Source organism: Dermacentor variabilis, chromosome 1 (genome assembly GCF_050947875.1).
Source record: "Dermacentor variabilis isolate Ectoservices chromosome 1, ASM5094787v1, whole genome shotgun sequence".
Classification (NCBI taxonomy): domain Eukaryota; kingdom Metazoa; phylum Arthropoda; class Arachnida; order Ixodida; family Ixodidae; genus Dermacentor; species Dermacentor variabilis.
The window spans coordinates 239,952,030-239,977,095 of NC_134568.1; the positions used below are offsets into that span (position 1 = coordinate 239,952,030).

The 25,066-nt window shown below is 46.5% G+C and overlaps 1 protein-coding gene across 2 annotated transcripts in view; it reads left to right on the plus strand.

Moving 5' to 3' along the window:
* Positions 1 to 25,066, plus strand: part of LOC142560215 (dopamine receptor 2-like) — a 409,339-nt gene that overhangs the window by 231,385 nt on the left and 152,888 nt on the right. For both annotated transcript variants that reach the window (XM_075672162.1, XM_075672152.1), the window contains exon 2: positions 10,783 to 10,859. The gene's annotated coding sequence lies outside the window, so the exon portion shown is untranslated. The remainder of the gene's footprint in view (positions 1 to 10,782; positions 10,860 to 25,066) is intronic.

Consider the following 25,066-nt stretch of genomic DNA (forward strand, 5'->3'; position numbering starts at 1 on the left):
TTCTGTATTATCGTAAAATGTTCAGATTTTGTGTCCTTATCCCTTTAAGGGCGATGATCGACCGCGAATATCTCAACAACCATTAGCTTGCCGATTACATTGTCCTGCTCAGTAATGCTGGGGACACATGGTAACAATTGATTGGGGACCTTATAGAAGTATGAGTAGGTTGAAGATTAATATGCAGAAGACAAAGGTAATGTTGAATAATCTGTCAAGAGAACCAGAATTCATGATCCGCAGTGAGCCTCTAGAATGTTTGCCGGAGTAAGTTTATCTAGTTCAATTACTCACAGGAAACCCTATCATGAGACAGAAATTCACAGAATGAAAATGGTGCCGAGTGCGTACGGCCGGCATTCCCAAACCGATGCCCGGGAGCTCACCGCTGGCAATAAAAAGAAAAGTATACAATCATTCCATTCTTCAAGTACTATCATACGGGGCAGAAACTTAGAGGTTAACAATGAAGCTTTTGAATAAGTAAAGGAGTGCTTAAACCAGCGATGGAACGAGAAATGTTAGGCCTAACGCTATAAGAGAGAGGAAGGAAATGGTGTGGATTAGAGATCAAACGGAGGTACTGGTAGTTAAAATTAAGAGATAAATAGGAGCTGGGCAGGCTGCGTAATTCATAGGACAGATAATTGGTGGTCCATTAGAAATACAGAGTGGGGTGCTATAGGAAAGGAAGCGCTGTTGAGGACGGCAGAAAATTAGGTGAGGTAATGAAATCAGAAAATTTGCAGGCGTAACATTCAATTAGCTAGCGCAGGTCAGAGGTAATGAGAGATCACTGGGAAAGGCCTCCGTCCTGCAGTGAACACAAAGGTACGCAGATGACGCTTTACAAACTCCAAAATTCACCCGGGATTTTAACGGACTGTTGCTTTTGGGCCGCATTTAGAACTACGGGGCCGCATTAGCATGCTTACTGAACGGCGTCGGTCGCTGCTTGGACACCACCAACCCCATTGGAATCGCCCTATCTGTACAGTTACTGCTCTGAACAAATTGCGTTATTATCGCAAGATCGACAGCGTGAAGCGATTTGATCCTAAGCCAGCTGGAATGTCAAACCGCTTTTTCTACGTGTACAGTGATGTGCGGTATTCTGACGTGCAGTTGATCTTGTGTTCTATGAGACTGGTAAATGTATGGCAATTGGCGATAGGCAACTTCGTGATGTTGACTGATTAGCCTTGACTTCTATGATGTGCCACTTGGGCTATGACAGACAGCGTATAGTTAGAAGCTCTAGACCCTGACATCACCAACCTATGATTTATTACTGGCCTCCATATTTGATGTGTACGTGCCACTGTGCATTTTGCCTCTGTCGGAGTGCGGCCTCTTGAAGCTATAAAACAAACTCTTCACCTGGTGCGAGGCGTCATCAAGTTTTATCAGCTGAGGACAAGCCAAGAAGAAGCGATGGACGCTGATATGATGTCAAAGGGTGATAGGCAGCGAAACTTTCATGTGTGGGTGTTACTAGTGTAAAGTATTATGTCATAATTTGGGAATGTCGGTAGCGGCGGCTTCTTTGTCTATTTTGCTTTCAAGGCCACTTTAATAGCTCTATGTGCCCTCGACAGCAATCCTATGTGAAAGGAGCGCGCGTTTCATCGTCGGCTGGCGGTCGACGACATCGTCGACCACCACCTTATAGTCGGTACGGGCTGCCGAGGGAGCTGATACTTGGCCTATGCGCGGGCATTCGAACCGCACCTGCAACCGTGTGCAGCGCGATCACATACCATACTGATGAACATACGGGCGCTGGGCCCCTTGCCTTGTGGCCGTACGAACTATATATTGGCGAACTTTTTTTTTCATTGCAGTAGTTAGTATTGAAATAAAGACATTTAGTTGCTTTGTAATACAGTGCTGGTGGTGATGTATACAGGTGGGGTTAGCCTGACAGACCTCGCGGGCAATTGCTTCGACTAAGCGTCTCTTTCTGCTACAAATATGTCACCATGGGCGCTATAACGTAAAACTATTCCAAACTTTTCTACTCCAATTCTGCAATCAGCCCTCCGCGATTGATCAAAAACTTTTTTGGTCCACCCCCATTTCACCTGTCTGTCACGCGACGTCACGAAAACCACGATAGCTACCCATCTGATATAACCTGTACACATCGACTGTGCATGATTTGACCGAACAAAAGAAAAAATAGTTGTTTCTGATTCGACGCCTCTTCGCCGTTAGCCCTCGGCTATTGGTTAAATGTTTTGGGCTGTGCCCACTTCTCCTGCCTCTCACTCGAAGACACAATACCGCAAAAACTCACCGCGTTGAAGTGACGTGTTCGCGATAAAGATGCATTAATATGCCTAACAAAACTGAATTTTCTTCTGAATAGCCGCAGGGTGCCTTGTTCCGAAAGGAATAAAAGATGGCTGCCGCCAATCGCTCAGGCACTGGCTACTCGCACCTATCGGAGAGCATGGGTTTATTTGCGTGTATTAGATCTTCTTGCGTGGCCGTGTAACGTTTTCGAGCACTTTCGGCACGTTTACGACATCGTTCTGCCTACTCTTCTTTGTTGAGGATCCGTTTTAGCGTCATTGTTGAGCTTGTCGACGAGCCACCGCAAGCTAACTAAGGGAAAGCGGACCAATCGCAGACGCGGGCGCCACCGTCTTCGTCCGGTTATCGATTTTCAGTGCAGTGGCTCGGCCCTATCGAATCCCTCTCCACTTGAGCGTGCTCCACGCCTCTTGTGAGCCAATTAGATAAGACAAGCCGCTCAGTGTAGGCAATGTTATTCGTTTTTCAAGCAAACAAAAGTGACCTCCTATGAACGAGGAGAGCGTTTGATTGGTCTGTTCAGACAACCCTGCGGGTGAACGCCCGATACTGGCGTCGGCGGTTACGCAAGTTTGACGTCAGGAGGCTGGAATAAAAACATATTGGAATAATTTTACGGTATAGGGCCCCATGTGTACATCAGGCCTATTTCTCGCAGAAATGTGACAAGAGTGCGTAACACTTCCATTGCAATTCTTTTGACGGCGGTGCGATGAATGGGTAGCGCGATTGCGCTTGTCGGCGCTGTAGCATCCGCCAGAAAAGGAAGCTGTCTGTGCAGTGATTCGCCGTAAGAACATGCCCTCAACTATTCATGGATGATGTGCGATCATGTTGTCTGTTGACCGCATTCATTTCATTTTTTGTCGTTTAATCCGAGCTTTGCTTCCTCCTCGCTCTCATACGATGCCGTAAGTTAAATGCACTGCCACTTCGGTTGCACCCTTATCTCAGCGTAAGAGCTTTTTGGCTAATAAATTGCGTACGGATAGCGCAGCTTAGTGAATTCCGCCCCTGATTCCCTCACGCAGAGAAGTTTCATTAACGTAGAATGTTGCCTCAGAACTTCTGAAATGAACGATACTGCAGTAGTGATAGCTTTGCGTCGCCGCATGGAACCTCAGTTCGCTGAATAAAGCACTTGTCGAATGATACGCTTTGTCTAGATGCACTCATTTTAAATAAAATATTGAAAGAGATTTTGCGGTGGTTCAATACTCCCCAATGAAACTAAACCTCGCCGCAGAAGTGTTCTCGTCTATGCCAGCCGTTTATTTGGCCCAAATGGGAGATCGCCGAATACAGAAAGAATATTGTACAGCGCAAACAATATATATCTTTCTTACGGCATTCCAGACCCATGAGGCCTTTAAAACCAATTGGAAGCCAATGTTGTGATCAATTGGCGACGACACGTTAAGGACTATTGAGTGGAAAACTACGTCTGTGTGCGTCATATATATAACAAAGACTGTACTACGAGTTCTGACGTTGGTTATAATAATATCTACTGGAAAAGAAAAAGAAACCTACCTTGTGCTCATGTGCTGACGTAGCGTGATCGTGCGCAACGAAAAGCAAAGATGGAAGTAAGCATTTCGTGCTGTTGTGGCGCACAACACACAGCCACCGTCACTTCCACTGTGACTACGTCGTGGCCACTTGCCATCGAAAACCCGTGCTCCAGAGCTCGAGAAAACGAAGACAGCAGGCACATACCTCGGTTCACGCCAGCACCTTCCATGAACGGACGGTAACGGCATCAGCTTACATACCTTAGACTGCACTACCTTCGGGATGGGCCCGAATCGCTGGGCTGCAGTAACTTCGGAATCGGCCAACAAAAAGGCCAGAAACACATGAACGCGCGATAAGGTTAAGTGTGGGCAACTGGCACAGCAAGACACGATCTTTTAAAAACCTGTGCTAGCATAACTTTTATGCGGAAACAGGCTTAAAATGAAATTTATGGACGTCAAAATTGACACTTGCCGATGTAAAAAATTCAAGTCAGCACTGTAATGGTGCGCGTTTCTGAAAAAGCAACCGGACCTCGTTTACTCTTTTTCTTTTTTTTTTGCACATTCGGCAAGGTCGTTTTCACCAACATTTCTAGAATAAGTTGTGCTTACGCAATCGAATTCGACGGGCCCACCTAGCTGCAAGAGGTTTTATTCTGTTTTTGAAGGTGATAGAAGAAACTGACACTGCAACCGTAGGTCCCCTGTATCTCTCGACAGTGATGCAATAGTTCCGATATCTGACAATCCCACGATGGCGTGCCGTAAGGCACGCATTTGTTGCGCGCGGCTAATTGTAATACTTTACTAGCACCCGTCCTGTCGCCCTTAGGTTAAATATTGCAGTGAGGTTTTTCTGTTTTAAAATCTGGTTAGACGACCTCAACAAATTCGGGATGATTCAAGCGGCTCCAGCTGAAACTTTTTATGAAGAGAACTAGACAGGGATCTCGCATATCGATGCTTTCCGCTCGATTTTATGCCACTCTTATCACCCACTATTCACAACCGTCTTACCCCGTTTATAGCGACCTAACGTTAACTGATAACGCTATACCCGCAGAGCGTTTTTCTGACCGCTGACGAAGCGTGATAAGTGCGAAAAAGAATAGCATCGAAAAAGGCATCGCTACAAAATTGCAGCCCTGTTCGGCGCCACATTCCTCCGCAATACGGGCGTGCATGGCGTGTCCCGCGCATTCTTTCCTGCAGAGTGTTGGTGCGAGGCAGCAAAGATACTCCTCACTGACCAAGCAGGTAGTACGTAATAAAGAAAATAAATACTTACGCAGCCACTGCATATAGAAACAAAATATGGACTCGGCTGTTTTGCTGGATTTGCCAGCGTGCAGCCATCAGTGCGGCGCATGCGCGCGTGTGTGTGCGGGGGGGGGGGGGGCACATGCCATACCCCTTCCCCATCCCCCCGCCGGTAAGTACGCCTGTGATTGTCGTCATTTACTCACCATTGCTCTACGATTTATAATAACAGGGGACTTCAACGCTCACCACCATGTATGGGGAAGTTCCAGGATAAATTCGAGGGGCAGGTCACTAATACCCTTCGCATCAGGCCACAACCTGTGTCTTCTAAATGACGGAAGCCCGACATTTCTGCGAGGAACTACATACAGCAGCTGCCTTGACTTGACTTTGGTGTCACGTTGCCTGATTTTGAGCGTGCAGTGGTTCACTGATATTGAAACCCATGGAAGTGATCACATTCCGACCTATGTGAGAATCGACGGACTAGACGCCGCATTACCGGTTGTCTCTCGCCAAATCGACTGGTCAGTCTTTCAAGATCGTGTAGAAGACAGATGCAAGACACATATTGCACGCAGGTTAGAAGATATAATTGCAGACGCTATGCAAGATTGTACACGCTGCTTCACACATCCATCAAAGCGTACAGAGAATGACATTAAATTAGAAAGGCTTCGTGCACTACGTCGCCGAGCTGAAGAAGGTACAGGCGCATGAAGTCAATTCTTGACCTCAGAGAAGCTCGGCGCATGCAAAAGAAGATCAAACGTCGAATGGATAAGCTAGCGGATCAAAGATGGAAATGTTTTTGCGACTCATTAGACCCCCGCAAGCCATTGTCCCGTGTGTGGCGCACCCTACGGGGTCCTTGCTCAAGTCCCCAGCAACGACACCCATTCAACGCCCTTGCTCTCTATCAAAACCGCCGTGAGATAGACGTCGCAGAGGAATTTTGTGCGAAAATCGCCGGCGACACAGTTTTAGTCCCTGACATGGCTCTAGGCAACATCCTCGGCCCACGAGATGCAATTATGGACGCTCCATTGTCTATGGAAGAGTTAGAAGCTGCTATGGCGCTATGCAGGTGTTCGTCTGCACCAGGGCCCGATGGCATAACATATACTGCTTTGCGCCGCCTAGGCAGAGAAGCACGAAGAGAACTTCTCAGCCTTTTCAATAGTTTATGGCAAGATGGTGTCGTCCCACAGGAATGGAAACGCAGCCGCCTGGTACCGCTTCTAAAAACAGGAAAGTCACATCGTATCACACAGTCACAGGCATCGTATCGGCCTATAGCTCTTGCCAGCTGCGTCGGGAAGCTCATGGAACGTATGATCCTCATGCGTCTGGAATGGTACCTTGAACACCACAAAATTTACCCTGACTCTATGGCGGTATTTCGACGCGGTCGTTCATCGATTGACAGTGTCATCGATCTAGTATCATCTGTGGAACAACAAAAATCTCGGAAGCGATTATCAGTAGCACTCTTTCTTGACGTGAAAGGCGCTTACGACAACGTTTCCCATCAAACCATTCTAGACGCACTTTGGCAATTGAACTAGGAGGGCGAGTTTACCGATGGGTCAGTAACTACTTGACACAAAGGTCCTTGTTCGTACGTACGGAAGATGGTCCGACTATTGACCACTACACATGCCGAGGCGTTCCCCAAGGCGGTGTTCTAAGCCCTATTCTTTTCAACCTCGCGCTTCTTGGTCTGGCCGAATCCCTACCGGAAACCGTGAGTGTTTCAAACTACGCCGACGACATCTGCATCTAGACATCAGCGGTCACTCGCCTGCAGGTTCGCGCACGGCTACAGAAAGCAGCAACACAGGCATCTGACTACCTTCACACACAAGGCCTTACCATCTCAACAGAAAAATGTGCGTTAGTCGCTTTTACGCGAAAAGCGATGACTACATATCCAGTATGCATCAATGGTCAGCCTATCTCCTACAAGAGAAATCACCGGTTTTTGGGCGTCATTGTAGACAGGGACCTCACTTGGTGCCCTCATGTTGCCCACTTAAAGAAGAAGCTCACATCTATTGTTCACATCTTCAAGTTCATCGCCGGCAAAACATGGGGATCGTAAGTGGGCTCCATCCTACAGTTATATCGAGCACTCTTCATCGGATTCCTAGGCTGTAGCTCTCCCGTGCTTGCTAAAACATGCAAGTCAAATCTTCGAGAACTTCAGAGCTTTCAGGCGCAGGCACTACGTGTTTGCCTAGGCCTTCCGCGGAGCTCCTCAACAGCAGGAACTATTATAATGGCTCAAGATCATCCGATCACGACTTACATTAGCACCGAAACGCTTAGGGCACATGTTCGTCATGTTTCACGGATGCAGTCAAGCTCTCTTGCGTGCCTGCCAGAACGACGACCACAGGCGTCCTTCTCCAACAAGGTCAGCATCCATCGTGCCTCCTTACCATCGGGTTTCACACCCTCAGCACGTTCAACCTCAGCTTTGTGGTGTTTAAAACAGCCTCAAGTGCGTCTTACGTTTCCAGGGATAAGAAAGAAGACCGACCTGCCTACCTTGGCCTTGAAGCAAGCAGCTCTGGATTGTTTGCACACTTTTTACTTTGATCGAGTCCATATATATACTGATGGCTCCTCCACTCAGACCAGCTCCACCAGCGCAGTGGTTTTACCATCACGATCACTAAGCGTCCAATACAAAATTTCTCACTTGACAACATCGACCGGTTCGGAGCTTGTTGCCCTCCGAGGTGCCGTTGATTATATTATTAACCAACCGGCTAATCCCTGGGCTATATTCTGCGATTCGAAGGCGGCCTTACAATGTCTTCTGTGATCTCTTCGTCGCGGGTCATGTGAACAACTCGTGTCGGAGATACGAGAAATGCACCATCACATGATCGCGAAAGGACACGACGTCGTGTTTCAGTGGCTGCCTGGTCCATTGCGGTATCTCCGGCAACGACCTCGCTGACGAAGCTGCTAGAAAAGCACACGAAGGAGCAACCCTTGTTTCAATACCTTTATCGCGGACCGATGCAGCCCAACACTTAGGCAACCTAGCGCACTCTTTGACATTGGAGAAGTGGCGCACACCTGAATTCACTAAACATCGATTGCATTCCCTCGATCCCTCTATGCAACTGCGGCTGTTACCAGGTCTTCCGCGAACTGAGGAAACAGTGCTGTGCCGCTTACGTTTGGGCGTCGCATTCACCAATGCTTATGCATTTCTGATTGGAATGGCTGATAGCGCCGAGTGCAATGCCTGCGATGTCGAGGAAACCATAGAACACATACTGTGCTACTGCCCATCTTTTGAAAATGAAAGGCAAGACCTCTGCACAGCTCTCAATCAGCTAGATGGAAAGCCGTTCACCTTGAAGAAGATCTTAGGACCATGGCCTCGCATATCGCAGCTACAAAAGGCCACAAAAACGCTGCTGCGATATTTGAAAGCGACCGGATTGAGTCAGCGTCTGTGATCCGGACTGAGTGACCAACTGATATCTCCAGTGGACTTTCTCTTCTTTTAATCTTTCCGTCCCCCTTTCCCCAGTGTAGGGTAGCCAACCGGGCTCAGTCCTGGTTAACCTCCCTACCTTTCATTTATCATTTTCTCTCTCTAACAAAAGTTTGGAGCCTGTGCTCGTAATGTTTCTAGTAACGTTCCTTGGTCGAATTATTTTGTACCGCCTTTGCTGAACTTGTATAAATTTGAAAAAAAAATTATATTATGGGGTTTTACGTGCCAAAACCACTCTCTGATTATGAGGCAGGCCGTAGTGGAGGACTCCGGAAATTTCGACCACCTGGGGTTCTTTAACGTGTGCCTAAATCTAAGCACACGGGTGTTTTCGCATTTCGCCCCCATCGAAATGCGGCCGCCGTGGCAGGGATTCGATCCCGCGACCTCGTGCTCAGCTGTATAAATTTGAGGCGTTTCTAATAGTGGGAATTGAATCGAATACAAATGCTCGAGAAAGATTACCTTCGAATATCGACTTGAATACCAAGTATTTTCTTATTTCTGAACAAATCGAAATATAGGTATTGCATCATGTTTGTCTGGTAAAATGGCTTAGCTACGCATGGATGTAATGCCGTTCTCGGGTGGACTTTGAGTCAACTGAGGAACTTGTAAATCGCAGACGAATCTCTCTCCTCATCACGTGCACCATGACAATGGCAGTAATAAAACAAGAGAACACAACGTCACCACATGCACGTAGAGAGAGAGAGAGAGAGAGAGACAGAGAAGGGGAAGAAGGAAAGGCAGGGAGCTTAACCAGTCTGAATCCAGTTTGCTACCCTACAGGTGGGGCGGTGAATGGGGAGTGAAAGAGAGAGAGAGAAAACTTTGGTGTAGGATGGCTGTAGTCGGGCACTCAAGTCTGTTGTCTTCAGGTAGTGAAAAAGCGCTCGAACTGCTTTCTGGGCTAATGAACTGTGACGCCTGGCTCCCAAGATCGTCGCTTCGGTAAATGGCCTGTCGTCCAATCTATTCAAGGCACACTAGACTGGATAGATTAGTGGGTAGCTCATAGGGCAGCACTAGAGGTCTATTTAAAGAGGTGCAACCGTGATGAGATTGACAAAATGTAAACTTGCTTTGCCCAAATCGAGGCAACCAATTCATAATCGAGGCATTCTTATTGAATGACTGGAAGTTATTGTATAGAAGTTGGCAGCTCTGTGCGTTCTTTGAGGAACTGGGACGGAATCCATAAAAATTTTCGGTTGTAAGTGATCTTTGACATTGGCCGGCCGCCTTGGCTAATGATATGTCCAGTTTCAGATTTGGCTGGAATGTTCTCTTACGAATAATTCTATCGTAGGAATTTTTTTTTTGTGAGTACGGGCCCTGGTGCCTCTCTGCAGGTTGCGCTGCAGCAGAATATTCTAGGACATTCTCCGCTTGCGCCGTTCTTTCTGACCCGAGACTTTAATTAGAGTTATCTTGTTTATATCGAACCTTAACGAATGTTCGACAATAACAAATAGTGAATTCCCGAATCAAATACAAATGGAACAGCAAATACTCTTCGATTCGTATTGAAAATACCGAATATTCGCGTACTTTAAATAGCAATTACCACATCAGCGTCATTTGCTTAAGCCACGAAGACGTAATTTGTTCCTTTTTTTTTTTTTTGCGACGAAGCGCCAGTGAAAGCGCTATTGCTGTCCTTCGCGTAATGCTACCTGGTAGTGACTTTCCTCTTGAACTGATTTCAGTGACCCAAATCAGTGAATGCTAGTGTAAACGAGTATGTGAATCAATAAAGAAGCTCGAAGCGCAAGAAACGGTGTATATAAGCAGTGCCATTGCATGAACGGTAAACAGACTAATGGTGCGCGCATTGCGAGTTTCCAATAACATTATCAGCCTTAATTTGTCTGCGCCATCCTTGCCGTTTAAGGACGTGACTTTTAAGCTTAGTGAGACAAAAATAGCGCGCTCGTAGCTTTCACTTTCGCAAATGCAGCGGTCATGTCGCACAGAAACTATAGCTAGCCCTTTTTTCAACCTAAATATCCGCATACGCAAGGACATTTTGTGTGCTTTTATATGTGTGCGTGAAAAGAACGAAGCAAGTGTGTATGTTATATGTGATTTTTTTTATAGCCGGATGTACTTGGTGAAAACTACCTTTGTCCTTTCTTTTTTTTTTCTTTCCAGAAGAACCTGAGTATACACAAGGCACGGCAAGCAAGAAGACCGCAGAGGCGGCTGCATAAAGAAGAGCATCCACTTTGGTGAGGTATAGGGCTGTTGTCGATCCTTATGGCATTTTCGGTGATGAGTGAAATAATGGAATGAATACAGAGAAAGAGAAAAGGGCAATAGGCGACATCTGTCGCCGTACACCTTATAGTGAAGGTTGCCGCCTATATGGCACTGTCTTGCTTTTGCAGTTTCGTTTTCTTTTCTTTTTTGTGCATTGCCACCATGTTTCTTTCTTTCTTATCTTGTCTATGCGTAGAACTCGTAGAATGCTGAGTATTACGCTGTTTCTTTTCTTTCCTTTTTGCATGCATTTTCAGCAAAACAACGTTGGTTCCCTTCAGAGCGATCCCAATATGGTCAGCAGGCCTTGGTCAGCGTATGTACTACGAGTAGTGGCGCCCAAGTACGCTGAGTCGCCTAGCGTGACCCTTCGGTCCGGTCTTATTGAATTTGCCCTCGACTGACCGATGCGTGGTCGGGCCGCTAACGAGGCCCCAGTGAATCGTGCGAAAAAGACAAAACACCGGAGCACCGCTGACGGTGTCCGACAGTCGCGCAATATCTGCCAAAAGATATGGAACCGGCTACCTTTCTCGTGTGCCCTCTCCTTTGGCGCGAAAAAAGAACCCTTGAGAGATGAAGACGGAGCACCGAGGCGCGCGAACAATAAGCGACTGTCCGTGATCACAAAGAAATGCTCAGCGTGAACGGACAGAGAATGAGAACTCCGTTCTCGCCTCGCCGCCATTTGAAGCACTGCCCCCCGCCCCCCTCCACAAGAATTAGAGCAACTGCCAGCTATGCTGAAAGGGAAAGAGGGGAAAAAAGTTCTGTCGATGTTGCTTCTGATTCCATAATAAGGGATTAATCCGGTATTAAAGCCCCAGTTGGGTCTTTTTATAGACTGCAAGCATGCGTCGAAAGCTGGTCCACGTGTGACGTCGTAAGCATTTTGGCCTTACCCGCAATGCGAGCAATTATAAGGACCCGTTGATAGAGCACATTGTTTCTTGTGACGTTAGTGGGAGCTCGAGGCGGCCCCATGCGTTCTAACAATTTGACCTGTCACTATTCCGTTTATATACGTATAGTGCAGTCATGTTAAGTTTTCGTTGCACTCATCATGCAAGCATTATGACGGGTTAGGTGTACTGTGCCCCAAACTGGAAACGTATTTCTGCACCGTGCATGACATGAAAGACATAGTGGGCTCCAGGGCTGCGTTTGACTGAAAATATTAACCTGATTAATCGGAACCCTTTCATCGAATAATTCATCGATTTATCGGATTTGTCTATTCATGTATGTGAGCTGGAAAAAAAAATTGAAACTAATAATTTTTGTGCATGAACTGCGCAGAAGAAACAAACCTTGCTTTTTGAATAGAGAGTTGTCGCTAATTAGTAGCGCATATATCAAGCATATCAAATTCACAAGATCTTATAGGTCCAGCTGCAGTTGGGCTATTCCCTTGCCTACTTATCCCACTGTCTTGAAGGGCAGCGCGAACCGTTGCCTTTTGTTCTCGCTTCTAATAGACGTGTGAGCAGGTGCCTCCTTGGTCGGGCCTGTGGTTAAGTTCTCCGCCGTTCAATAGGTGAAGCGGGGACGACGGTTGCCTGACTTTGCTCAGGTGACTTAGACTATTCGCGATCACAAAAGGTAGTGATTAAAACAGCAGTTGATTAATCGTCGCGTTGACTGATTAATTACCCAGCCCCCTAGATACTGAGGCTCCGCTACCGGTCTCGATCAGCAGGCAGTTGCCGCCATCACCAAGCCGTATCTATATATAACTGGCGCTAAATTTCCGTGACTTACGCCCGTGACTGAAGCAGCTCTCATTGGCCTTGGTGGAGCCTATAAATTTGCATGTAACGCCAGGAAAGAGGGCTTCCCTAGACCGAAACCTCTTCATGCAAAACTGTCTATACCGTTTTGAGGTTACGGGGAGACAGCTGACAATGATGGGTCACGGGCCCAAACGCGCCAAAGGTGCATTTTCTTCTTCGATTGTCTATTTATTTAGCGATGCGACGACGACACGACGATATTAAATTACCGGGGCGTTGTTGTACGGTTACGGTGGCTGGCGATGGTGACGCGGCGAAAGTACGGGAAAAGTACGGGCCATTTATAGCTACAACACGAGAAAACGTCATATAACATGCTCCGATTTGTTGCCAAAGATAGGCGATAGAAAGTTGCAGAGTAACATAGGTACATCACGCAGTAACTCATATTCTACTTTCATTGTCCGGCGAAGCATTACGCCAGATAGATAGATTTTTAAGGAAAGGCAAGGTAAATTGAGAAAAAATAACCGTCATGTTTGCTGTCAATTAAGTTTTGGAAAAACTAAATTCCTTCCAACGATCACATTTTTTTTGAAGTAATAGCCTTTAATTCACGTTCGTAAATGGGTCATGAGGCGTTATTACACGTAATTTTTTGTCTTTTTACTGCAAGAGCAGTTAAGAGATCATAACTGTGTGTCCGTCCGTCCTTTCCGTTACGCCGTTGACGACGGCCGTCGTCGTCGTTTTCCCAGACTCTTCGTTTTTTGAAGCCACCAGCTTCCCTCTCGCCATAGGGCGCAGAGAAAAGAGACAAAACTAAAGAAAACCTACTCTTTACAAGGAGCAGAAAATCGGAAGCTATCACAGATGTTTGAACGGGATACCCCGCCAGCCAGTGTGTTTCGCGCTCCCTCTTGGCCGTCTTTCTTTGTGACCTTGGCGCACCAGACTACGAAGGCTATGTCATGCCTACCATCCCAACTACTTCCAGGCATTCTCATTCGGTCAAGTTCCCCAGTTCCCCACTGCTCGTGCACGAAGTGGTTTCTCAACATCCCAAACTGAGACCCTATCTGAATACCAGCATCGCATAAACAGCTGCCATGCATAGCGGCGTTCATACAATATGCAGCTACCCTGTCACTGTTGCTGAAGGTTCTGATTGCCTGCCGTAAGAGGTCGTTCCACTAACACTTTCTACAGCCGTGCACGGAACCTTTCAATGTTATCTTTTTTTTTGGTGGTCGGATGGCGCCGCATCGAATTGTTATTAGTCTCGTCTGACCAGGATCTCATTCCATGGGAAACTCCACTTCCATCTTCCACTGCCGATTACACATGACTCACGTTTATCTCGCCACTCTGGAGTTCCGCGGCCTCTATATAACATCCCCCTACCTTTATCACGTGCCGAAAGTTTGAAAATGTTGATTGTTCTGCCTTCCTCTGCAGTTAGTCGTGTTCTTTTCTTATTACTACTGCACTTTACATTTCTTTTGAATTACTTTTCGGGGGAGGGGGATTTTTGCAAATTACTTTTTCTCTATTCAGCGTCTCCTTTACGCATTTTATTTTGCATGCCAATAGATGCTTATGCTTTCTTTTTTTTTGTACATCAGGTGCTGCTATCGTCGTCTTTCTCCTCGTAGCAATTGTTTGTAAATTGTCCGATTGATAGCTGTCCTCCCCCTTATCATCGTCTGACGAATGAGGCGCACATGGAGCTTTACCTTTTTTCTTCTAGAAGTAACGCAATGTGCTGCTTTCATTTGCTTCTGCATTTGATTCTGACTGTCTCAGATGCGCAGATTAAAAAAGTTCATTCTTGCATTCCTTCCTTTGGCTCGTGAACGCCGAGCCGTGTTATGTGTGGTGAGCGGGCTCCAATGTTGCGCAAAACATAATTAGCATTTCTAATCTTTTATTTTTATTGACATCATAATACGGAAATGTTGGAGCCTGAATACAGTGCCGGCTACTCTTCGTCTTATGAAGATTTAATGTTTTGAACATGCACACCGATGCTTTTGTAGATGTAGCGTATACATCAAACCCACTCTACAGTACATGTATGATATACACGTGACGAAAAAAACAAAAAAAAACAAGAAAGTTAACACCGTACAAGAAAAATGTATTAGTGAAAAATTGAAATATGTTTTGACTCCCGCACAGGAGCCTTGTCCGCAATCCTTTTTTTTTTTTCGTCATGCCCCTTCCTGACCACACGGGATTCCGTCAAACCCTGGATTTCATGATATGCTGCAAATGTAACGTAATGTACATATACGTCTATTTAACGAGTTGTGTACATGACTAAATGCCTTCCAGCACACTTTTTGAGATTGCCCGAAGTAAACGTTCAGTAGGCCTAATGGTCTGTGAAGCAACTCATACCAGCGTTTAAATTATGTGGGAGTATCGATTTTGTCACCGACCACAGAATAATGTTCCGCAAGATGCCCGTTTTGTGTAGCATAAGAAATACATCATGGCCCCAATATTACTTCTCGGTTGAGCTGGAAGCCGCATGATATGTAAAAGTAGTTTTCTGTGCAAAAGTAGATGCCGCCTTCCGACTAACCATTCGAAGGTGGCAGTGGATAGCGCTCGTGTTTTCCGTTCTGTTCTTTCAATCCCGCTTGTTTTGCGCTATTTTAGCTTATTCACGATGTGCCAACTGTCCCAAACATCTGCCTGTCCGAAAGCTCACACAAGATGAACACGAGCCGCCTGCTGATTTCATATGCGACGAGACACTTCAGCTGCGGGGCGTTCTTGCGAACAGTAGTAGTACGCGTGCAATTTCAACTATGCCCCATGCACTAAAGCGCTTATAGCATTCCATGCTGAAGTGGCTAGCGCAAGAGTAGACACGGGGCACAAAAGGGCGACAAGGACAAGCGCATTCCTGCGGGATACAGACCTCTAGTGAGACGCTGTAAATAACTATTCTTTCTGTCTATTTGTTAGTGCATATGTTAGTATTCGTGCTTTGGTATTTTTTTTTGTCTCACTCCTTTCGCTTTGCCACCACCTGGACATATGGTGACATGCAAAGCATGTCACCATATGCTAACTTCTCCAGATATCATTAAACTTTCTCTCTCTCTCTCTTCCCCTTGCGTCAGCTTTGAATGATGGTTAATTATAATTCGCAGCTCTACCGGCCAACATTTTTTGCCGAATTTTATTATCGCCTCGCAAGATGTCTCTAAATTCTGCGGTACGCAGATTTAAAACGACGGCAATATTTCTGTTTCTTTAGGGCTTCTTAAAAATGCAGTCGGCCTAACGATTCGTGATATGTGCTTTGAGAAACTCTCAAGCTTTAATACGACAGGAACTGGTGGGTGCCACCCTAAACAGATCTCCCCAAGTGTTTTTCGCAGCTGCCTTGCGCAAGTAGACGTATTTTTTAACGCCAGACCTAATTATAGGCCTGTTTAATATACTTAATTTTTATTATAAGAGTTAAATTGTCGGTGTAGCTGTGCACACTCTACTATTTTATTTGGGTTCATTGACTTGTGCTTCAGAGGAGCACTGTTCTTGGTTTTCGCCATCATAAGTATAGAAAGATATGATGACACAGCTCTAAACTACACTAACAACAATGAAAAAAGACGCTCCCAACCGTTGTCGAGACGCTGTACATCTGTCAAGCATACTGCGGTGTAGTAAAAAAGTCCAATGGGTAGGTGCGTTGTCGTAAATCGGAATCTCGTAGACGCCGAGAACTGTACGCCAGGGATAGCCTGAGAATGGACGATTGGAGCGCCACTATCAATCATAAGACCACTGCGCGGGTTCAACCAGTGAGGCTCTGTATCAAAGAGAAATGCATTTTGGCCAGAGTTAAAGTATTCAGTGCTTTATATACTATGTCGGTTAGATAAAAGCATGTTAAACAAATTAAATGACGGACTTGCACTTTTAAACTTAGAAGCGCAACCCCTAGTTTATTCTAACTGCAGACAGGGATTTGGTGCTTCCCTCATGCTGAAGATGAGAAGCATCAAAATCATATCAACAGCGCGAAATGGTTGCTCACGGCCTGATACTTGTTCGTACTTGCTGTCCGCCCGCATCTCGTTTTCCATTGTTGCCTAGCTTCTGGACTCGATACGCGCATTACGACCACTACTACCCTTGTTCTGCAGCTTACCACAGCAAGCGGAGCATCGGATCGCTATTGTAGCCGCGTATGAGGCGCGGATGTGGTCCAGCGCAACGCGCGTGCGTGGCGTCATACCGCAGCGTAGTTACGCTACGCTTGTGAAAATGTAACTCCGCGATAACGATGATGATTTACTGGCATTCCCTTCGAAACTGGGCGGTGATGAAAAGTCACCTAGCCTGCTTGAGCATATCAGGTAATGTATACATGTTTATTAGTCGAGCATTTTGCCTACATCACCTTAATCGGTTTTCTTACAGTTAAGCTTTTCTTATTATTACTATTTCTCTTATTATCGAATGTTAGATTTGACATTTAGTATGCTCTAGTGCATTCAGGCCTAACGTACTTTTTCTTGGTGCGGCTAACGACGACCCAAAGAAACCGTAATTCCCTTCTAATTTTTTCACAAGCCCGCAGCACCTGCAATTTCTAACAGTTCAGAGGACCACATTCTAAAAGGTAAAAAAATATATTGCCTATCAAGCAACTATACCGACACAAACTGTGTTTGGAGATGCTAAGTCAGTGTCGCATAAATATATCACTTTTATTCGACACATATTATGTGAAACAAACCCCGTGCGGACTATGCAGGGGCTTAATGTACAAACCTTGATCACGCACCGACTACAGAGACCAACAATGAACTTCACAAAAGGATAAATACCCACCATACTACATTTACTGGAGTGTGGAACTTCAACTCAAGCTTTTACACAAGAAACAAGAGGACTGCTAGCTCAAGAATACAAAAGTTGTCACGATGTCTAAAATACTTGACGGTCACCGATCACACCTATGTACAATCAACTCGCTTTTCAGTTTTGACCGGTAAAGCATACGTGCTTGTGCATGCGTGCCGGTAAAGCGTGCTTGTTCGGTTTTTCTTTCCTCTTTCTCAGAAAGAAAGAAAGAGAGAAAGAAAGAAGGAGAGAGACGTCTATATCTGCCTTGTATTGTTACCTGCGGCAGTAACGGAGCTCGTCCTATCAGTCTCTTCCCTGATTTTTATGCGTTACAAGTCTTAGGGTACTTCAGGCACTTTCCGGGGGATGTATGTACGTATGCACATACGTACATACGTACAACCATTCTAAATATCTTATTGCGAATATTTGCTCTTGGTATGATATTGACCTTGGGCCACCCACTCGGGTCTCAGATAGCAAGGCACTGCGTTTTGTGTATTACAGCGAAGCTGTTAGCGTGTACTTGGTCAGGATTTTGCGTGGCGTGCTCACCCAAAAACGTCAGCTGACAAAGGGGGTTCTGTTTGAGTTTCCGTGTAACAGAATTATGTTCTCTCGTATATTTGAATTACAATCCGATGCTATCATGTCTGCAGCTTGTGTGTAAATCGTACTTTAGCAATTTTGAGAAATTAAATTGGTTGAATAACGCACTTGCGCTAGGCGAAGGGCCTCCAAGAATGACGATGTATGGATGGATGGATGGATGTTATGAGCGTCCCCTTTGGAACGGGGCGGTGGGTTGCGCCACCAAGCTCTTGCTATTATACTGCCTAATGTCCTACCTAGGTTAAATAATAAAAAAAAACACTATGAACTACCACACCCGAATTTTCTGATCCCCTAGTGCGAATGATGTGTGCTGTGCTAACGACACCGCCACCTAGCGGCCGCTGCCACTAAGACAGACTCAATGGCAGCCTGGAAAAGGGGCTTTGTCTTTCAATTTCCGCGTAACAGATTTGTTTTCCCTTATATACGAATAAAAATCCGTGCGAAATAATAAATTTCCGACGCAATTTACTTTTAACATCAATTTAGTACAATAAGTGTCTTGCGCTTGGCGGACGGCCCAGAAAAATGAGGATATATGCTGCCGTTCCGCACAGGCGCGTGCGCGTGTGACGTACGTCGCTTGTGGTGGTGGTCCTTGTTTAACGTCCGCCCTAGCTTCGCTGTTCGCCTACTTTTACAGGGTGGAACGGAGGCGGATTTCAAAGACGAAAGCCTTAGGTGTCTATCTTGGCGGTGACCTTGGCGAAACTGCGCCTTGATGAAAAGTGGCCGACGCCGCAAAAAATAAAAACACGTCAGAAAATGCTTGGATTGACGTCACATATTTCATGGAGGTTCCCGTAAACAGCGTAAATTATTGGCTTTGAAAAGAAAATTTCGTACATTTCGGTCTGGGCGGGAATCGAACCACACGCCACGTCGCAGTCATCTCGCCGCCTAGTGCGGGCGTCATTGGGCGGCGCACGTGACGGCGGGTAGTAGTAGCGCCACGTCATGGTTGTATAAAATGGGCACGTTGATAATGTTCCGAGGTCTACAACCGGTGTAGTGATTTCGCATTCCCACACGTTTAAGTGTGCCCAATTTTAAGTTTAGTAATTGCTGTCGCGCGAGTTGTTGTTGCGCAGAAAAGCGGGCGCGTGCGCTTTGCGCATTGACGTCACAGTGGGAGCGACGGCGGCGGCGGTTGTCGGCGGCGAGCGATGGAGGAACGTGAACGCTCCTGCGGCTCGCGAGCACGGCCGCGCAAGTACGCCACTTCAGAAAAAGCGCGTGCCGCTGCGCCTTAGTGAGGAGATCGCCTTAGTGCCACACGTGTACTTCCCACTGCGGCTCGTTATGTCTCGCAAGAAGTCTAGGCCCGATTGTATAAGTTGATGCATTGCCAACTTGTCTTACAAAGTCCAACCCCGATTGTATAATTTCATGTATTACAAAATGTGCAGCCGCAGGCTTTCGCCTTCTTGCGTCACAAGAGCGTAACACCTGCCGAACTTTTTTTTTCGTACAGATTTTGCTCTCAACTATTTTTCTTTGCCATTCTTGTATATCACCATCGTATTTTTTTGTTCCCATTCTTTGCATTCAATTAACTATCTCGATATCCCTCCGTTTCTTTTTCATGACTCCTGGTTGTCTATTTGCACTTTCAATTACTCTGTACTGGGCTGCCAGCTGTGTTTAAACTTTTCTCCATTCTGTGTCCACGCTATTGAGGTACAAATATTTGTGGTCTTTAGCCGACATTTGTTTCCATCCGTGTTCTTGAGTATTTCTTCAAAGCTAATTTCGCTTTGCGCTTCTCAGACTCCAAAGGAGCCGTCTTTGAGTGGCGCCTTCTTGAGTGCGACGTCAGCTGGACTCTGATACCGTGCGCTTGCTTGCTACATGAAGGCCGTTTGACGCGGTCAGCCGACCCGCTCTGCTAGGGTTTTTGAAATGTCACTATGCACGGAATATTCCGGAATATTATTATCTGTGAAATCGGGCGGTGTAGTTGTCGGAACCGCGAATTGCTCCTGGTTGCGTCTGTTAGCCATCAGTCTTAAACGTGCGTGAGCGGCATTGATTTCGTCTAGACTGAGTAGTGTTTTTGCCGCCCGCACACTGACTTGTCGGCCATTTTTTGACGACGAAGGGCAGCATTTACCCATAGGCTGCCGTGTCTGCGCGGCAGTAATGTTTGTCTGTTTTCAGCGCACCCTGCATGGACGGGCGCATGCTCCGTTGGTCACAAATATTTCAGTATTGTTGCCACCTAAGGCTTTAACCATATCACAAAAGACGTTTACTGCTATTCTCAAGAAATGATGTAGTTTCTGCGGTTCGTTAACGCATGCACTGCATTTGCGACATTGCAGCGAAATTCCGTGTTTTCCTAGAGTGCGGCATTAGCGCGAAAAGTGGAATTAGGTAAGTGATGCATGTTCAGCTTGGAACGGTCTGGAACGATGCAAGCCAAGCCTGCTCAGAAACCACAAAGAAATTGCGAGAACAGAGAGAGAGACAAAAAGGATGCATAGAAAGACAGGGACGTTAACCAGAGGTAGTTCTGTTTGGCTACCCTGCACGGGGGGAAGGGTGAAGGGGGATGAAAAGAGAAAGAGCAGAAGGGGGAGATTGACAGAGAGAAAGAGAACCGAGCACGAACAAACCGCGTACACTACAGAGCGGTAGGGGGCGGCGTTCTTAATGTCTATCGTGAAGCCCCGTAGACCGCAGAAACCTTAATAACGCGAGTAGTACCCCAGTCACACGAGCATGCCAAAGGTCCTTTGAAGTTAAGGAGCATTGAGCTTTCAAAGGCACATTAGTTCAAGGGATATGTGTCGGCGCTACACGGCCTCCTTGGATGGTCTCCGTTGAAGCTTTTAACAGAAACCGCAACGTATCCTTAGCGCTGCCATCGCCTCGAAAGTAATAAAAAAATATGGCCCAAATGCGCCTTATAATAAATTTATGTCATCTTTTTTTCGGCAATATTTATTTTTTCTAATACATAGAAACATCAAAACAAAATGCGCGCGTAGTAAAGGTATTACTTTACCAAATAGAGATGTGTTTATTGTAATGATGGCCACCATGTGTACCGCTTCGTACACCGCATGTTGGCGTCAATTATTTGTTCTTGCCTTTTAGTGTTCTCGCCTTGTTTTTTTTTTTTTTAAGCAACGATTGTGAAGATGACCTACGACACAAAAGTGACGAGGGAAGAAGACGCGCAGAAACATGTCGAGACTGGGATGCCTAGCAGCCGCTAACCAAAGAACCAAATCGCACATGGTTGCGCATGGTACCCGTGTTGTGTCGATGTTGCTGCTGACGGCAGGCCGTGCCGGCGCTGCTGTACCGGCGCGTTCATGGTGGAGATTGCAGGTGTCCCGAAAGTGTTTAGTACTTTAGTAATAGTATTCAGTACTTATAAGCTTGTTCTGAAGAGGTACAAATTGAACGTCCATATTTTTGGAGATTTTCTTTTCTGCTGTCGGACGCCCTCTAGGCTCGAAAGTATTCCCTTGAGGTTTCGAAGGACGAACGCGCACTCCTTTGACTCAAAGCTCCCTTCCAGTAGGGCTCCTCTGCTGTGCCTATGTGACAGTGCGCATTCTCCCTTGAAGTCAAGGTTCTTTAGTTCAAAGGACTTTGAAAGTGCCCGTGTAACTGGGGTATAAGACCTTCAGCGTGGATGTTCTTCGGGAGTACTGACCTAAAGCTTTTAGTTCTGATAGTGGACGATTGTCCAACTGGTCCTGTACTCTGCACATCACTTATCTCTGGGCACTATATCGCGGGAAGACACAGATAATATGTGCGAGCGTCTCATCGATGTTGCATCTGTCGCACGTAGGGCTAGCTGTTGGCCATTCCAATAAGGAATGCTTACGAGTTCGTAAATGCAACGCCTAGCCACGGACGGTACAGCATGGTCTGTTCATGTTTTGGTAGCCCAAGTGGTTGGTGCATCCGTAGCCGGAGACAACGAACGCAAACAACACATGGTGAAAACGTTCGAGTCCCACAGGGGCAAAGTACATTTACGGGACATCAATCGCAGCCCAGCCGCGGCGTCTGTTCGTGAAAGCGGAATCAAGACACGTTGACCACTTTCACGTGCATTTGATGTGAAATTGTGTGCACATGGTTGAGTGTGAGATCCTAGGATTCCGTGAAATTTTGTGCGTCTTTTACTAACCACAGAAAATTTTTACGCTTCTCCGAAAGAAAATGAAAAGTAATGTACGAGGAGAGTATATTATCGATTCATCGAACTTATAGGATTGGTTTCAATGCCATAAGAATGGCCAAACTTTCATCGAAGCGCTGTCGTCTGCATTTCAAGCCATGACGCCGACCACACATCCACAGGTTAGCAGTAGTTGTGTAATGTCTGGGACGTCTTGTAGAAGGGCGGACAAGATTAGTGGACAAAGCAGACAGAGTTATGTAGTCTTGTGTGGCATGCAGTGTCGACCTGCACAAGACAACTAAACCTGATTACTTCCAACATGACTCCGCTCGGCCACTGAACGTTAGTCTGCCCAGTGTATCCCGACTCTTATTTCTTTGCTCCTGTCATGACTAGCGGGCACAGTTCACCAGCGAGGTTCTTCGATCGATGAGAACTAGCTGTGGCGAAACAAGAACAGGCAACAACCTCTCCTCAGATAACCGTTTTTAATATATTTTGTTCTGTAAGGACGTCGCACGTGTGTCAGACTAAGACAACAACGTTGAGAAGTTTGAGTTTGCTAGTTCTTCACCGAATAAGGAGCTGGAGCGATTAAGCGACGATGGAAATAGGGCGATCGCACACAGACGCAGCGAAATGTTCTACGCACCACTACGGCCTTGAAGATTTACCTTTCTATGTTTTCTTTCTATAACAATATTTTTATTTTCATGCAGATAAAATGCAGGTTTCCGAATGGTTTTCTGTCGTCTGAAAGTACGATGAGCAGAAATAGTTCAATCATGCTAACCTAAATAAACAAATTTTCGCTGTGAAATCAAGTAATTAGATCTATTTGCAAGAAAAATAGTGTAAGGCCTGCTCAACGATTGCGAAAGGTGAAGCGTGACGCAACTAATGCGCTAGATAAGCTGCTTGTACGTCAGAGAAATTACAAGATATTTCTTGTCAGCAAAATTTTATACATGCAGCATAAGGTGAATATAATTATGAGCGAAATATGAAGTTTGTGTTCCGCATCAGTGCCGCGTATTCGTCGCGATGTTTTGCTAATGAGATCTGAAATTGTGATTCGCTTCCAAAGCTGCGTAGGCTCTCGTTTACTCCCTCGGCTTGATGTTTATGACTTAGTCACGAGAGCATGTCTCTGACCCCGACGGCTGTCGTTATATGGAATATGAATGAAATATATGACGTTTGTTGTTTGCCTAATGCTGGCGTTTGAAGTCAGCAAAAAGAAAAACCTTGTCCTGAAAAATACAGTTACTATTAGAGAGGGCTGTGCTATACGTAAGCATGCCGTCAGAGTGCGAGTGAATGAATGAAAATGCAGCTATTCTAGCCGTAGCATAGCAGACAACAAAGGCGAATCTCTCAGGCGACGTCAGCGTAACGCCGTTCGCAGCGCTGCCATCGGTCGCGCACGAGGCAATCGCAGCCAGCGTTACCGGCAGCGTTCGACGCGCTTTTCTGCCCCCAGAAGGGAACATACTACTTTAAGCACAATGCACAGTCCCCTTAAGCACAGTACATTGTCCGCTAGGTTTTCCTGGAAAGGTTCCTTATAGTACGCTCGAGAAGGGTCCGCTCTGCATATGCGCCGCCCAGTCAGGGGTTGCCTAGCAACGTAGACGGGCCTATTCTACATATATGTATGTCATTTTCTCGCCTTAGCTTCTGCAGTGCACGTTCCTATTTGTTATGCTTCACCTCAACGCCCAGCAGGAACAGCGGAGCGAGCCGGCGCGCAGTGTGGGTGAGGGGAATGTAGATGCCGCTTTAGCAGCCGCAGACCAATTGATAATCACACATTGTTACCGCCATTTTTTTTATTATTATTGTAACATATCCATTCTGAGGTTATAGGACAGTTTATGTCCATGGCTACGCGGAACATAGAGCAGACCCTTCTGTAAAGTACTGTAAAGAACCTATCCCATCTTTGCCTGTCGGCAGCACCAGCGAGAAGTACATTGCGCTTCGTGCCTACAATGCGGGGGCAGTGCAGGGTGCGCGCTGAGTTTGCGCCTGGCGCCGAGCGAAGAAGCGCTCTCCCGCCGCGCGCTTCCTCGCGTGCACTGTGGCAACAGCCCGTCGCCACGCTGCTGCGGGCCACGCTGGGCATGCTGAACACGGAGCAAGTTTTCGGCGCTCCTGGCGTCGCCGGCTGGCGAATCCGACGGTGCCGAGCGCTTCCTGCATGGTACGCCGGAAACGCCGGACTATATCCGCAAACAATGTGGCGCCAGACTGACAGCATAGGCTGTGTTCCAATACTCGCTGTAGACGGCAAAGTAGATGGCTAACCGGACAGCGGCCATCTTAAGTCTCGTTCGAGTACTCAGGAAGACGTCAAAGTAGACGGCTTCGCGAAGACAGTATCCAAGTCGATAACGATGCAGGCTACTTTCCTGCCCAAACAAGAAGGGGGCTGAGCAGGACGCTTGGAAAGCCGACAGGAAGGTCGTCTGCGCACAAGAAACCGTAGACATGCTTTCCTGCGCCCTTAATGTAAGTCACATCGTGTTTTTCATAGATTCGACGGGACAAAGACATAAAATACAGAAATAATTCATGCTTTTCTCAACTCTTTCATGTCGCCGTGAGGTGGCGTCATGTCGCAGAAGCTTCTTTCACACGTCTTTCAGACGGTTCGGAACGCGTTCCATTACACTGCCTCGAAGCTGTCTCGGCTGTCTCCTTAGCTGTCTGCATGGACTGTATCCGATGCTGGCCAGAATTGGAACATAAGCACAGTGTGGCTCCGGCGCCCCTGGAGGTGTTTCCTACATTGGTATGG